This window comes from Diorhabda sublineata, chromosome 1 (assembly GCF_026230105.1).
Source record: "Diorhabda sublineata isolate icDioSubl1.1 chromosome 1, icDioSubl1.1, whole genome shotgun sequence".
NCBI lineage: Eukaryota > Metazoa > Arthropoda > Insecta > Coleoptera > Chrysomelidae > Diorhabda > Diorhabda sublineata.
In genome coordinates this window covers 42,678,050-42,695,293 of record NC_079474.1, presented here as the reverse complement: position 1 = coordinate 42,695,293, position 17,244 = coordinate 42,678,050, and the positions used below count along the sequence as shown (strand labels likewise).

The 17,244-nt window shown below is 33.6% G+C and overlaps 1 protein-coding gene across 2 annotated transcripts in view; it reads right to left on the bottom strand.

Moving 5' to 3' along the window:
• LOC130443821 (extracellular sulfatase SULF-1 homolog) overlaps positions 1 to 12,814 on the bottom strand; it is a 72,323-nt gene extending 59,509 nt beyond the window's left edge. Inside the window, exon 1 of one of the 2 annotated variants that reach the window (XM_056778683.1) lies at positions 12,539 to 12,814. The gene's annotated coding sequence lies outside the window, so the exon portion shown is untranslated. Of the gene's footprint in view, positions 1 to 9,445; positions 9,554 to 12,538 lie in introns of those variants that run through there. The other variant, XM_056778691.1, reaches the window with a different exon arrangement.
• Positions 12,815 to 17,244: the final 4,430 nt, after the last annotated feature.

Here is a 17,244-nt window from a genome sequence, read left to right as displayed (position 1 = left end):
ATCAGGCGTCAGTCGGCGTTGTGCTACAGCCACGTAATCATGTCCGCCATTATTGATGCTCCCGCCAAGTGTGAATTGCGAAGTGTGATTCGTTTTCTACCGGCTGAAGGCCATAGTGCCGCAGAAATCCATCGGAGAATGAGTCGTGTGTATGGGGAAAACTTGATGATGATGATGATGATGTTGTCGAAAGTTTGAAGATGGCCGTAATGATGTACATGATGAAGAGGGCCAACACGCAAATTTGTCGATTCAGATGACCTGGTTTAACGAGTTGACAGAATGGTTAAATAAAACCGCAAATTCACCATTACTACTTTGTCTACGGAATTTCCAGAAGATTCAAAGTCTGTTTTGTACTCTACTTGAATTCATTGGCGGCAACTTTCTTTGATGAGGGTATTGAAAAGCTTATCCGCAGCTATGACAAATGTCTCAAATACTTCGAATTATGTCGAAAAGTAACCCTAAGTGTACCAATTTTTTGGTAATAAAATTATTGTTTTATATGAACTTGTCTTGTCATTTATAGCCTATCGGAGGTTGAAAAAAAATGGCCATCGTATATCATTTGAGAGTAGTACTACTTCTTTATAAGCTGTTGTGGCATTTCTTTTATATTATCCCAGTTATTTAAAGTTGACGCATGACAGTATTTTTGTACAACGAAAAATTTTGTAGATCGTACAGAAATCAAAAATTATTCACCTTCGATTTGATCAGTGCGAAGTTGTGCTGTTGCTTTAAAGGAAGGATGGATGGATCAATGCCAAAAAAACGAAGAAAAAATAGAGGATACGATTATGCAAGATCGTTCATTGACGAGAGATTTGTTTGATGTCTTGCATTGCAGATCTGCGCAAAATGAATAATATACCATTTTATAAATGGAACAGAGACTTGGACATACTACCATGTATGTATGTAGATATTGGGGTATCATGTATATTGCAACCCAAAATATTTAATGTGTCCCCCTTTCTTGCTGCGATACTAGGGAACCCGGTGTTTACAGCTGATCTGTCAATCCCACTTTCATTTCATACTCTCCGAAGTGTAGTGCTTCGGAGTTCCGCTGTGTTTCACCCTTTGAAAGGATTTCGTCCACTGTGAAACAAAATCTGCACGTCTAGCGTATTAACATGTCTATTGAAGCGACCCCGAAAAGATTCCTGTTATTATTCGTAGATTTTTCTTACTTAGGCTAATACATTCAGCTGATGTTCTCTGGTTATAGTTTCCCAAGAAAGTCTTTGCCTGTTTCAGCCCCTGTAGGTTGTCTCAATAATTGGTTTTCCTCCTGTCTACCTTCTTTTCCATTATTACCATGGTCCTGTATCAAAACCAAAGGCTAACGCCGCCGTTCTACTTCCAGGCATAAGGCGGCGGCGACGTCACAAGTATCTGTTTTACATCGCCAGTTGGCAGGCGACAACGCGGTGGTGTCGCCTGGCTGTTATCCGCGTATATGAAATTTTCACTCTCGATTTAACCGCATGTGCTTTTCAGAAGAGATTAGTATCCTGCAAGTTTTTTTTCTCGCTCTGGATTTTTCCAAATGCAATCGAATGTTCCAACAGACATCTGCATAAATTCAAAATACCTTTCAGGGTGGCTTTCTAGATCTCGATAGAAATATCCACTTCTCTAATAGGATGGACACTGTAATTTCTTTTTCTTCTCTTTTCTTCTTCTTTTTTGCCGTCTAGCATGGTGGTTTGGCTCTAAAGCAAGTACAACCGATGTAGCGTACGATACATGCGTTTGCTGACTACATAATTTCGAAAAAGAGTTAATTTCATACTACGTATTGCATGTTTTATCCATACAATTGATTAGATACGATCATACAAAAAGAAGGCCATATCATAATTTCAAAAACTCGATTTGTTCTATAGCCTGTAGCAAATGAAATTTATTTTTGATAATGTTGGTCCAATCAAATCTAACAATTGGTTAATTCAACATTCTTAAAAAATAAAAATATTTTTCCTGCTCAATAAGTCATTTAGTGGTGAGCTCCTTGATGCTTTTGGTTTTCAAAAATATTTCGTGGTCTTTGGGGTTTATATATCTTACATTTTTCTATGGATAAAAGATTCAAAAGGATTATATTTTACTCTTCTGAAACAACTGGTTGAAAAATTAGGTGGTTTACGTAAGAAAAGAAATAATTTCTCATAGAGATGACCTCATACTCAAAGAAACATAGCGAAAATAAGAGTACTAACTCTTGCAGCATCCACCCAATTCCCAAGACTTATATCTCAAAACGTAAATCTTTCACTTCAGAAGTGAAATCCATAAATTAGACTAGTACATTTAAAAAAATATATTGAATAAGAAAATATCTTTCAAACTATAAAATCGCGTCTTTATTATGAAACTACAAAATTTATTAAATCGCAAGGTTATTGAGTCATTTTTGGGAAATAAATAAAAGAAATTTGATAGAGAAATGAAAGTATTTTTCTTGAATATAAATTAAACATTGTATGTGTCACGTTCTGAGGTGTCTATTTTCAATAAAGTAACGGATACTTGAGACATCTGGTATATTATTTACAAGCTACTGCTGTATACAAAATGACTTTAAAGAGCAATAAACATTCACAGTTATAAATAAATATTTTATTTCAAAGCATGTTTGTGGGTGAAGAAGAACATTATAAATTTAACGCTAAAATGTTTGACTTGCCACCTTTTTGACATTTATCGAAATATTCAGGTTTCATTTGGAATTCTCACTAGTCTTTTGTCGATTTGTTCAACAGCGAAGAATGAGTGTGTTTCTTGGTAGATGTGCTTTACAATGGGGATGTATTTAGCGAACAATAGAGATATCACAGGTAAGCAAAACAGTTCGTTTTAAGAACGAGATTATCTTGTTTCCGGAGTATTGCCTTTTATAGAAAATATATAAAAATAGTAGGTACCTTTTATTCATTTAATTGAAAGTAGCAATTTTGGATTTTCAAATTTTGTAACTTGTAAGACAAGATAATATTAATACTTTTCTTTTAGTACTACAGTTAGTTTTCTAAACTGATTATATACCGATTATTTATTACTTTTTTTTCGAAATTGCTAATTGAAAATACGTCGATAACCCCCAATTATTCTCTAATAAATTCCGCTGAAGCTTGCAAGCTCCTACTAAGGGCACTCGAAATGAATGCGTGCATTGAGCACACGGTGGTTCGAGCGCACATTTTTACAGGTTTACAATCAAATTTATGATATTTCTAGATGGATTTTCCAGAAAAATAATCACCCCATTTGTGCGACTTATAGGTTCATATATCCGGTGTGGGCAATTTTACACTCTGGCATGTTGGAAGGACCAAGATTGAAGATATTACAAAATTAAATTTACTTTATTTAGTGTATATTTTTATAGAAAAATCTTAAATTACACCAAATATAATTCTTCAATAAACAGATCACACTTGAAAAATACATAATGAAAATAAAGCATTGCCAAATAAACACTTAAAACAATTAAAAAACACTTCAGAAATATTTGGAAAAAATGGAAAGCTTCTCTTCTTTCTTGTAGAGTATCAGCTTTGAGAACAATGTCTGCGCGTTGAACTCATCTAAAAGTTCAGGTAATATGAATGTTTTTCCCTTGTCAGATGTTCGCAAGAATAAAACTCCTATGTCCGCATCAATACAAAAACTTAGCCATGTAACGTGCCACTGATTTCCTTTAAGTTCGACAACAAGGAAATCTCCAACATAGCATATCATGCTATCTGGTTCCATACGTTGGCCAGAGGAAACAGTTAGTCTTCTTCATGGTCCGTCTCATGTTCTATCGAGGAAAGACTAGAGTCATGCACAGAATATTCGTCCTCGTCTTCACTAGTACTCTCCCTTCCAGTATCATGCTTTCTTCTGTGAGCTTCAGAAGTACTTGGTGTTGGCAAACATTTTGTTCAATTTGTAATGTAGATAGAAACGTATAATGATTATAATAATTAGGTAAAATTAGCATTATAATATTCAAAAATGGTAATTTAATGAAGATTAAACAAGAAAACTAGGTGGGCAAAGAAACCCCGTTTTTCTGGTGAAGTACGAGGTGACTTTACGCACAAGGTTTTTTAAATTTAATCAAACGAATTAAACAAAAACAACAACTTATGGTCAATGCTCATTATATACCTCAATAAACTATATAGTTTATTCGACTCACCTTTTGTTCAGGGAGGTTCCACAAACTAAAGTTCAAAACCACTATAAAACACTTGGTGAATGTTTGGTAGAGAAAACAGTTGTTTGGAATGATAAGAAATTACTCAGTGGTGCCAACGGTACATCTGGGAAGGTTGATAAAGTACATTAGGCGCAGTTGGTGTCACTTGGATCAACCATTATGTACTGAACATTTTCTCAAAAACTGGGCAAAGATACCGCGAAGGGCAAAGTCACCCCAATTGGCGGTACCGTAAATAAAAGAAGAGAAATTGTAAAAGAATTAAGAAGAATAATTTTTTTGTTCAGTACACTTTTCTTTACTACCCCCCACAATCCCAAGTCGATAGGGGGGGGGATGATTTTTATATAATTACCAGGCTTTTTTGTGGATACGCAATCTTTTCAGTATTTTGAACATAATACCAAAAATACACTCATTCAAAAATAATTCAATTTTTGATCAATATTTTATATTGTATTGATCATTCGCTCATTTTGGAAAATCTTAGATGATGCTGATGGTTTTTCGTTTTGTCTTGATGATATTGATTTTCAAAAGTTCGTATATTTTCCTAGGGCTCACTTCGGCAGATCAAATTTTCTTGTGCACTCGTCGAACGATCTTTCGATTTCGACACATGTAGGTGTATGCTAGATGTACGAAATGCTTTCTAAACGTGCCTATGAGCTCGATGCACGTGCGCTCCTCGCACCCAACCCTCGAAAATTTGAGTATTTCAAGCTGATACCCAATTAATCTGTTCAAAAATTGGAATTTCTTCAATTGTACTGCAATTATAGTTGAAATGTCAAAATCCATGTGATATTATAAGTAAATATAAAGGAAAATGTTTGTTAAAAAGTTGATGTTTTGAATGGTTAAAATTTCAGCCGCATAAACTACGTTATATGTACGAGGTATGGCTATTAATAAATATCATTTATTATATCCTTCAATATACACCCCGCATCTATCCCTATATCGCTCAATGCGAATCTTCCGTTGTTCTAAACAGGACAGGGAAGTCTTTTACTGTCCGTTCCTTCGGGACGCGAGACGCTTTTTCTTTCAAAGCTTCAACAGGATCAAATCTCGTTGTTGACCTTTTCTGATAACTTAGTGTCATTTTCAATCGTATTTGAAGTATCAATACAAATATTTTAATGTGCTTCTTGTTCTTATGTGAGGATTTTAGGTACTATATTTTTTGCATGTTAAAATTTTCACGTAAACTTGGTCGCATACATTTTTTGTCAATTCCTATGGCAGCAATCGCACGAATACAAGATAAGCGACTTTTTCAATATTTTCATCCGTTTTTAACGTGGATGGGCGAACGTGAATCGTCTTCAACATCTTCTCGGCCATCTTGAAAACGCTTAAGCCACTCAAAACACGTGGACACGATAAAAATTCATTGCCACTTATTATAAATTTCAGTTGCAAATTTCACAACAATCTGTTTTTCTACTTTTACGACAAAACAAAACAGCCCCTATACAAACGAAGGTAACGGCTACACTGGTTTGTCTACAGACACGGTAGACATTGCATTCGAAAGAATAGACTTCAGACTAACTGTCGTTAACCTTTTGAGCATGCGTACTTCTTCTGTAGCAGCACTACTCTCAGTATTAACAATTTCGGTATGGAATTATTCGGCGATCGACACAGGAAGAGTTGTAGTTTAATAGACAATACCAACAAAATTTACTTGATTGTAATTATCCATTATTTTCACCATTGAACCAATAAAAAATAATTTTAACTAGTTACTGACAGGATAATATGCGTTGCTTCTCACAGTGTGATGTCTAATATGAATTAATTTACAGATTAGAATCAATAACCTAACGAATAAGTTACGAATCCTTCGATTTTCGTTACTTCAGATTCTAACCGTATTACATTTTTTTTAATTTGGCGTGTAAATTATATGAACAGGATTTTAAATTTTTCATTAAAAGACTCAAATTTCGAACACAATAAGCTATAGGATGCGACGCAGGCTTCGGCGGAAATTATTAACTGTTCTATTCTATCTGAACTAAATTGAAAATTCTAAACATTGCTGAGCAAAACGTAAGAAATCATATAATTGATTTCATCATCTAAAAATAGTAAAAAAACGAACTAAATTAAAATATTTCAAACGAGGGATGCGTCAAGAAGCACAAGAATAGAGAAAGGATATAATCTTGCTTAAAATAATGGACACCATCAAATCAAGTCATAAAAAAAATAATTTGCCATTTAGACCGCTAATATTTCACAACTATATATTTCCTTTCGTAATGTATCTTTTACAATTGTTCCAAAACGTTGAACTTGATGTTCAACACGGCATTATCTTTTATTGAACACTTTTCTATGAAAAAATAAGAGCACCGAATTAAGTAAGCGAAGATGGGCGCACAGAGGTACATTGGTGATTGAGAAAACAAAAATTTGGCAGAAAGGAGATCTAATACTCATTTATCGAACCAGAAACTTTCTGTTTTCCAGAGGTAATTATTTGGAAGGCAAAATTGAAAAAAAAAACTAGAAAATTCAAATGGGAGTTGTATTTCCAGTCTTGGACATTTTTACAAGGTTCCTTGTCTCTTGATTGAACACTATACGATAATAAAGATGGAAAACACCATTCATGAGTAATTTGTGGGCGCTATTCTTAGTATCGTGGAGAGGTAGCACAATAAACAAAGTTCGATAACTTAAACGTACTATAATATATGAACAAATCTATATACACAAACAATTTCAAACGCCTAGTCTGGATTCGTGTAAGTATGGAACAAAGAGCAGGTAGAAGGTTTTAGTTTGTCCCAAAGTCAGGTATATCGGGAATGATTAATTTAATTGTATGCTATTTGGACGTTAAGTAGGTTACTTTGGATTCCTTGGGTCAGGTATGGGTCAGTCAGAGGTGTAAGGATTATAGTTTTATTAAAGAAGTTTGTCCGGAGAATTATATACTTGTATGAAGTCTTCTTAAATACAATGTAACATTGCATGGTCGCCACAAATTTTCAACTTCACATTGTATATTTAAAGTTTCAATTATATTTATGTAATTTTCCAATTGTTTTCAAAACTAACATTCCTCAAATAAAATCAGTGTTTTTATGATGGCTTACATAATTAAGTACTGCAATATATCACAATAACATTCCATTATTATTGATGGACTTTTCTCTCTCCCTCTTAAAAATAATAAAAGTTGATATATAGTTGTTAGTCATTCATACCTTCTAAAATCGTAAAATTTTTTCGACCTTATTCATTGTCAAAAGCTGCTAAAGCTTTTAAATGGTGGTCTGGGCTTTGTAAATGAATGATAGCGCTCATAAATCATGCAAGATGTTCTGATGAGTTATTATTAAAAACGTAATTGGATGGAGTAAACTAGCTTTCTACCTTTTGTGAATATTCGTAGAAAATTCACATCGAAAAGTCAATGAATACTGAAATTATCAATTTAATGGTTTATACCCAATATTAAATTTGGAATTTGATCATTTAAATAAAAGGATTTCAAAGAAATAAATAGTTAAAAAAATTTGAGTCCCTAATCGAAAAAAATGGCACTGAGAAAAATAATTCTGTAGATGATTAGATTGTGAAAACACAAAATAAATGTTCAACTTAAACCAGTTTAGAAAAACTGTATATTAGAATTTTTATGTAATTGTGCTTTTATGAGAAGCATTTTCAAAAAATCGATTATGAGAAATAGACGGATTGATATGCATAAACAAAATATTGCGTAACCATAGCAACGAACAATAACTTATTAGAAGTGTCAGTGTAAAGTTTGACGTCAAAAAAGTAAACCAGAGTTACGCAATAAATTGAAAGAAAAAAGATGCCCAACAAAATTGTGAAAATCGAAAAATTGGAGTATCGAGATATGCTTAATACCCTTGGTGATCAATGTCCTTCGTATGCGACCGTAAAAAATTGGAGTGCAAGCTTCAAAAGAGGTAAATTTTCCATTGAAGATGCCATGATTTTATCAGACCGTCGAAATGGGCTAAAGCGGATATCTGAAGCACTGAATATTTCATACGAACGCGTTCATCATATAGTTCACGTTAATTTGGACATGAGAAAATTGCTGCAAAATGGATCCCCGAATGTTTGAATGTTGAACAAAAGCATACAAGAGTAGAAGCATCGCGTTCGATCTGTGCTCGATTTGAAAACGATGCAGATTTCATAAAACGAATTGTTACTATTGATGAGACTTGATTTTTTGGATAAGGGTAGAATAATAACTGGAGATTACTATTCGACATTACTGACCACTCTACGGGAAAAAATTAATGAAAAACGACGCGGAAAGTTAACCAAAGGTGTTTGTGCAGGACAGCACCCTTGCACACAAAACTCATGTTGCCATGCAAAAAATTCGTGATTCAAGGTTTGAATTACTAGAACACCCCCCCTTGTTCACCAGATTTGGCTCCGTCCGACTATCATCTCTTTCCTCAACTGAAAAAATGTTTAAAAGGTCCTAAATTTTCTTCAAACTAGGAGGTAATAAAAACTGTGGAGGTCTGGTTAGTAGAGCAAGAAGAAACATTTTTTTAAGGTCTAGAGACGTTGCGGGTAATAAATGTATCCAGTTAAGAGGAGAATATGTTGAGTAATAAAATAATTTTCAATATATCCTCGTATATGTACCATTATTCTTTTCTTCCGTGTAGCCTCTTCTCTTATTCTTTTTTTTTACTATTCGATATCCAGGAACTATCAGATTTTATTATCATGTAAACAATCTAGCGGACTGCGTTGTTGCATAACATCTGATTTGAAATGTGTTTTTCGTAGATTTTGGAAAAATGTGGAAATGTAACCATTTAATTATCTAATCTGCATTGAATATGACTATTTCCTGCATGATAGGTACGACGGATGTTAACAGATATACAGAAACAAACTGGAAACTAACACAGACAAGACAAAGAATTTTTTCTTGCAAATTCTAGTACCACTGGATGTGTTAAAGATAAATCTCTGTGATTTAGACTGAACACACTGTATACTACTACCACTACACCCCTCATTTAAAAATATACTGTCCGAAGCCAGTTTCGATAACCAAGTTATCGTCTCCAGAAACGGTAAACTGTAAACGGTAAACGCGCATCAAATAGTGTAATTGTAAATGTTGGCGTAGTGGTAGTAGTATACAGTGTGTTCGGTATGAATGTTACTAAAGCTTTCAGAAATTCTTACTTAACTATGATCTAGACACCAAAATGCTGAATAAGGAGTGGAATCATCACCATTTCACCATTCACCATTTCCGAAAGAGTCAATTTTGTAGATTACCTCGAATGGAAGGCGGCAATTACAGTTTCTTATTATGTCAGTTTATTTTCAGAATAGCGATTAAAGGAAAACGCTGGGGAAAGTGGCGCAAAGGTGATCTTTTGAATTGGGATATGGCGCTGTCACGAGTCCGCCATTGCAATGAATGAAATAGACGAGATACTTTGAATTCGTTGAGTAATTCTTCTAGAAACTTAAAAAACAAAAATTGATAATAACATGAATAAAATATTTGAAAATATCGATTAGGTCTCTTCAATAAGCTCAATGGATGACTTTTAGTGATAACTACCTCAAACAAGTATTTGATTGTAAATTGTTTTATAAGCGTATAATAAATACCCTAAAACTAAAATATATTTATGTATAAATAAGATTGAAATGTTTCCACCTAACTTTTTAAATTTATTGCGAGCCTTTTGTCTAATTTGCACATTATATAATCTATGGGAGGATATGGGAATTATGGGTAAAACCATAACAGTAACTAAAGAGTTCGTTGTTTTGTTTGAATAAAGAGGTTTGTATGTAGCAACATATCGTACTACTTGGAACAAACAGAATTCGTACAATACTACTATGAGCTACTCTCAAATAAAAAAGTTGTCGCAGGCCCGTGGAACCCCACTTAAAACTATCAAAGACCGATATCTTTAATCAGACACCATGGTTTGAACCTATTAATGTCACTAGGCAAACTGTAATGCTTGTCCAAGCGTTTGACTCTCACGGATGTGAGTGTTGTGCACTCACGGATGACGGGGTTTGCAGTTCTTTTCTCTTTCATGCATCAGCGGCGTTTCAGATCGTCCATAATGCCTAAAGCATGGTTAGCCAGTGACAAGTCAAATGTTGCGCTTGTCGTCAGTCCCATGTCGAAACGATGAATGTGCATAATCGCTTTTAAAGTAATGACGGGGGAAAATGAGGTTTTCAGTCAAGTCTTTAAACTTTGCATTTAAAATAGACACCTGATCATTGTATGACTTGTTTAATGTTCCTTTTCTAGAACGTCATTTTCTGGAACAATTTACTTCCATAAAATCTTCATCTATGTAATTGTTTTCAAAGAAAATTTCTGTTCTTCACATAGCGAAACCAGCAAACCGCGTTATGGAATTTGATTCATGTTGGAAGACTATGTTCCGAATGTATCAAAGTTAAAAAAGGACTTCGTATGTCTGATTTTACTATAAAAGGTCGTGGCGTTGTCCGTACGCGACAAATTATTGAGTCTTACTCAAAATAATTTAAAGCCCAGCGAAAATTGAATTTCTTTGTTGGCCGTCACAACCGTCGGACATCGTGCGAAACTCTTTGATAATATTTTGATGTGCGAGAATGCAAGAAGATATTTCAACTGATCCCCTTTTTTCTTGAGTTTCCTCCCAAACATAACGAAAAACATCTTGGTTGGCTACGTTGTAAACTGTCAAATTGTAAATGGTTAATTTTTTCAAATATAAAATTTGACTTTCTGAGCCTTTCGATATAACTTCCGTATTTTCCTTTACAATTCTAGTGTCATTATCCCTGGACTTGCGTGCTAATTCTTTTCTTTGTAAATGTAAAAATTTTTTTTCTATTTTTTATTCATTCAGTTTTAGCATTTTCCTTATGCTGCAAACACTTTTTGCACTGTCCATATCTGTCCAAATCTCTCCATATTTTTCTAAAGAGACTGAATTTTTTTTCCTCTGGTATATTTCTTTATACAGTGCATACATAATGAACATATTTAAAGAGGGATGAAGGTACTTTTTTGTAGAGAGCTTCTTCAGTAAGATGACGAAACGCCGGGAATCGAGACAATATTTTCCCTAATCAACTGCTCATCATAATTGGTAAGCTTGTAAGACGTTTTTTTAGATGTTTTCCACGCATATCCTTCTTGTTTACCCCGTCGGAAGTGAGTTTTTGCAATAACGAATAAATGAAAGAATTTGTTGTATTGAGGGTTGTCATAAAATAGATATTCACGAAACTGACTCATTCAGATCTAAATAAATGTTTGCAACGCCAAATACACGGAAGTGGCACAGTCACATATTTTTAATAATTGTTCCCAAAGCCAAAAACGGGAAAGTGTCACATTCGTGAGGAGTCCGTGGTGAAATTCGGATAATTTTTTGTGATTAATTGACTTCACCTTGTGGAGAATTGGCGCGTAAACACATTCGTGAGTTTGGCATGGCTAATATGAGTCTTTTTCAAAACTTATGGTGCAAAAGGCAAGTTCATTTAGGTGTGCCTTTCCTTGTTTTATTCCAGATCAAATCCCTCAACAAATTGATTTCTATTTAAACGAAAACCTTGATAATTCACATTCTTTTCGAAAAAGATTGTAGATATACCCAATCAATCTAATATATGATGATGATAATTGATAGATGACTGTAACTTTTCTTAACTAGAACACCCTACATATTTTCAGTTATTTCTATAGAGCTATTCCTTCTCATATTAAAACAATAACAATTAAAAACGATACGAGTGATTGTATTTGGATATACTTCTAGTAATAACATAATTTTTATTTAAACGTAATATTGAATAATATTTGAATAAAGTCCGAAACTTTTATTTCTAAAGACTTCGTTATCGTTTGATAGACTTAACATACCTAAAAATATATTTTATTTGAATTACCGCCAATATTAAAGATGTAATTTGAAAAACTCCATCTTAACCTAACCAAAATTCTATATTTACGATTTTCCATAAACCATTTCATGAAAAAATGACGAAAAACAACTAGAAGTTTTCTTAACATGCGACATAACCATAAACAGTTAAAAAACCATTCTCAAATAAAAATAAACAACTCGTCGATAACTTTAAACAATATTTCTATTTTTGTTTTCCGCAGAGAACACGCATAAGTTCACCTTAAGGAAAAACTCGTCCTTTTTTTTACTAATTACTTTAATGCCTCTCTAAAAATAAACTTCAAACATACTCCGAATAGAAGCCACGTGCTTCACGACTCCTACTTACCTTTTAATAAAATAAAAACAAAGAAAAAAAGCTGGCGTTCGACTCAATTAAAAAAAAAACAACGAAACAAAAAACAATCAAAACACCAGACACAAACAAAACATAATCACAAACGTCCGACTTATGAACAGTATACCTAAGATCGCGAGCGACAAAGAATGCCGTGAAATAAGAGAAGCGCACCGTGTACTCGATACGCGAAGAATCACAGCCAACTGAGAATTTTTGTTTTTCGATCCAGACGTCGCCCGAGAGCCAGCGAGATATTCAGACGAGCGTTCGGGTCGAGTTGCGACTCTCTGAGATTGAGTGTTGGTTGACCGGCAATCCACCAATAAAGGGATATCAAGAGGGCCGTTTATATTCGATAGACTTTAGCGAAGACGGCTATTACCTCTTGACCAGGTGGACGTACCCGTCACAAGTTGCAGACTGTATTATGTGGTCGCCCATAACCCAACTGTCGATTTTCGGAGGAGAACATAAATTTTAACTTATGTTCTGTCAATAATATCTAGTCGAATATAAATCTTCAAACGCGAGGTTTTGATATTTAATGTAAAGTAAAGCTCTCCAACTAGACGGAAATAGAAGTTGAAAAAAAAAAAATTAAAAGCATTCTCGGTCATACATAACAGGGGCGGAATAATTTCAATTTATCGTTACCATTTACTATATTTTTTGTCAGAAACAATTTTGAAGAATTTTTATTTTGTTTATTTACGTTTTTCTTGTTTCGATTGTGTTTTGTTTTTGGGCTATAATGTACACAAATTTCATCAACTTTGAGCTTTTAATAGTCATTTAGTAACTTCAACATACACTTTACAGATAACTTTTTCAAAACCGTTATGTAAAATTTTGACAGATGACAGAAACATGGTGGAAACTAAAAAGTCTCTTCTTCTCCCTTCATTCAAACCACCTTCGTAGTTAATTCTATTGTAAAAATAGACAATCTGTGATTATGTTGATACTGCTCTCCTTTTAGCTCCATATCCTTTTTATAATAAGACTCGTCAAACTACTCAAAATAGCCACTAACTGCCGAAGTTACCTCTTCATTATTGGAAAATCTTTGATCCCCGAACCATTTTTGTCAAGTCTGGGTAAAGAAAATAATCCGAGGGAGCTAATTCTGGCGAATAGAGTGCATGAGGTAACAATTTAACTTTTAATGCCATGACCTTGCCTGCAGATGGAACGATCTTTGCCTTCTTTAAAGTCCATTGTTATGATTGTTCTTCTGTTTCGAGGGTGTAGTAATAGACCCATGTTCCATCCGTTGTTATGAAAAGCGCAAAAATTCGGTTTTCTTTCTGTGAAACATTGCCAAACACTCGATGGAAACATCTTCACGACGCTGTTTTTGTTCGATTGTGAACAAACGTGCACCAATCTTGCGCACAGCTTTCTCATGTCCAAATGTTCAGATAATATGCGATGAACCTCACTTTTTGTGTGTGATAGCGCGCGCACTTTCGGTCGACAATCCTGCAGTACAATTATGCGGATTTTGTTCAACATTTCTGGAGTCGTCACCTCATTTGATCGACCACTGCGATACTGGTCTTCGTAGGTCGTACGGTCTCGTTTAAACTGTGCTACCCAATATTTTACTGTTGATAACGAAGGAGCAGTCTCACCACGAAGATAATCTCGTTCAGCTTTCATATTAGTTCGGCTAAGGTCAAATAAAAGTAATACATCACATAACGATCACCAATTTTTTCCATGTTTACAAATTCACTGAAAACGTTTACTATTGATAGCTGCTAAACAAATACTAAACAACGTGGCGTCTTAAAACTTGAAATATGTGCTGAGTATAGATTGAGTACTTTCTAAAACAGTGGTAGTTGTCAAGCAGCTACTGCCATATCTATGTCAAGTCAGATACTTCTGGGACCGTCCTCGTATTTTTGTTGTTTCAGTTAAATACCTTTATGTAAGAGTGCATATACAAACCAAGAACCAAAATAATTATGTAAAACTTAAAAATGATTAATGTTATGAATAAAACAAAAATAATAAAAAATGAAATAACTCTAATTATATGGTTATACGCTCATCGACATTTGTTAAAGGTCAAATATGTCGCACAACTTAACTTATTAGAATTGTAAATAATAAGGTCAATTTATATACCTATACGAAGTATAAAAATTTGCTTAGATCTAAAAATACGAATTTTGAGCACACAATTATAAATGAGTAGCATCGGTGAATGTTTCGGAGGTGCTCTCTATTTTTGGTGTTAAAACATCGATGATTTTTTCAATATTCTATTTTCTTTATATTTTTGGCGAATTTTAGATAAAAATGAGACTTAGCTGGAAAACCAAAATTTCAACACTTTTTTGGCCAGTGAAAAAACCATAAATTCCTAGATTTGTCTACAGCACTGAAATTGAAATTTTTTTTTTAGAAAGTACATACAAAATGAACAAATTGAAACAAAAATAATTGTATATTATGATTTCAACATTAAAAATTTCGTCATTCTGCGTAAAGTGAAAATCGAAAATCATTTTCAATAATTTTTTCCAATTTGTTAATTTCTTTGACGTACTTGGCATAAAAATGTGAAATTCGAGCGACATTACAAAGAAAAAAAATTATCTACTGTACTATTCTGGGAGACAAATAGGAAATTTATGGTTTTCGGATTTTTTGTTGGCCAAAAAAGTATCCTTCCTAGGACGAAATTACGAACGAAGTTGTGGGTTGGGGACTCGAAATAAGAGTTTTTTAAACTGCCAATGTTGTGAGATTATTTTAATATTTTAAACAAACTGTATAACTTAAACAAATAATAAAATGTTTGTATAAATAGAAGAATAAGATCCACTTCCAAATAATACCAAATGTAAATTTTATAATTATCAGTAATATAAAAAAATAATGAAGGGTAAAATCGATCTATCTGTAACTGTAGCCTTGATACTTATTGTTGTTACATTACACCCTTTAGTTTGGTCAGGTTTCATAAATACTGTTTTAATATCGTTATTAAAGTAACAAATATAAAATACGTAACTTCATACTTTGACTTAAATTACCTTTTTATTGGACATATTTACTACTTGATACCTGGCCAAGTCAATTTTTGTAACAACCAAGGATTCTTACTGTATTGAGAACATTCACAAATATGTCTTTTCCATAGTTTGTTGTATATTTAGCAGAAATAATATTTTGTTCTAAATTAACAAGCAAACAAAAGTGATGGCGGGCGCAAAAACGATGAAGGATAATTACTGTAAGTGAGCAATGTCGCAAACGTTTCCAACGTTCTTCCACAGTTTGTTGGAACAAGGGATGAGCACGAACAATTTCTATATAATCTGCTGAATGAATGATCTTATTATAGTCCCGTGTTAATAATCAACGTGTATTTTATAGAAGTTTCGACCTTAATCCGCATAATAACTCGATTTCAAGTAATCAACCGATTTTATAATCATATAAGATTGGTCTTGCATTTTTGAAATCCTGTTTTTCAGGGATATATACCAGGGACAGAGTTGTTATACCTACATCAAACTTCTGAATAATACAAGTAACCACAACAGACGTACACATGACATCTATGGATCGCCAGAACATCGGTCAACGTATTTATTTGTTAATACATTTGATGAAATGGGGAAACTAGGGAATTAGAACAGAAAATAAAGACATTTTTAATAAATAAAATTGGTCTTGAAGAAAAAGTAAAACCACGACTAGCTTTAGGTCCGCAAGGCAAAGACCATGGCATTGCAGTGCAGCACTTATGAAAAACAAATATCTAGTATTTCTTACTATTGCTTTCTAGTAATATCCGCTTTAAATAACGAGTTTCTCATAATTGGCATATATGGCAGTTTTGAAAATTCCACTAATTCCGCGCACTATAATAGGCAAAATTTTGATCCCGCGGGATTTCATCAAATACATCTTCCTTCGTCCTCCACTTCCATTAAATGATGCTTCCCTCGTTGGGGGTGAAGACAGAGTAATAATACGCAGTGACGATCAAGTTAATTCATTTTATTGACTTGAAGCTTCAATTGTTCCATTGATACCAGTTTCAAAAGGAATTCTTGACAAAATTCCTTTCTGTCTTAATAAACCTGAAGACAATTGGAAATAATTTGATAAATATCTACACAACCTAGGACTTTTTCTGTACATAGAAAGAGCAAAATTTTTAGTCCATAATTTTCGTGTACCTAGTGTATGAATATTTCTTGACTGTGAATAAATGAATTCTTTCGTAACATTATTTAAACTTTCTTCTATACACTCAAATAATTCAATTTCACACATCTTCTTCAATGTCTTTATTTGTTATTTGTTATTCTTTAGACTGTTTTTCAATTTTAATATTTTGGTTATTGTATTCCGATGGACTTTATAGATAACCATTTCTCTCGGTGTTAAATTGTTCTTGCTAGTTCCAGCTACAGTAAAAAAACTCGAGTTTTCTCTATTAATTTCCTCTGCAGCAATGGGGTTTGAAAACTCACTCCAATTGTTCTTCTATAGATAAATTACCAGATGAACTATCTATTTGATGCTGCTCGACAATCATATCAGTGTCTACTAAACCTGTATTCACAGCATATAAATTTTCATGGTTCAATGTACCGTCATAATCTTTGAAGTAACTCCGATCTTCATAAATGGAAGTAGACAATAAGAGGTAGATGGGACAACTT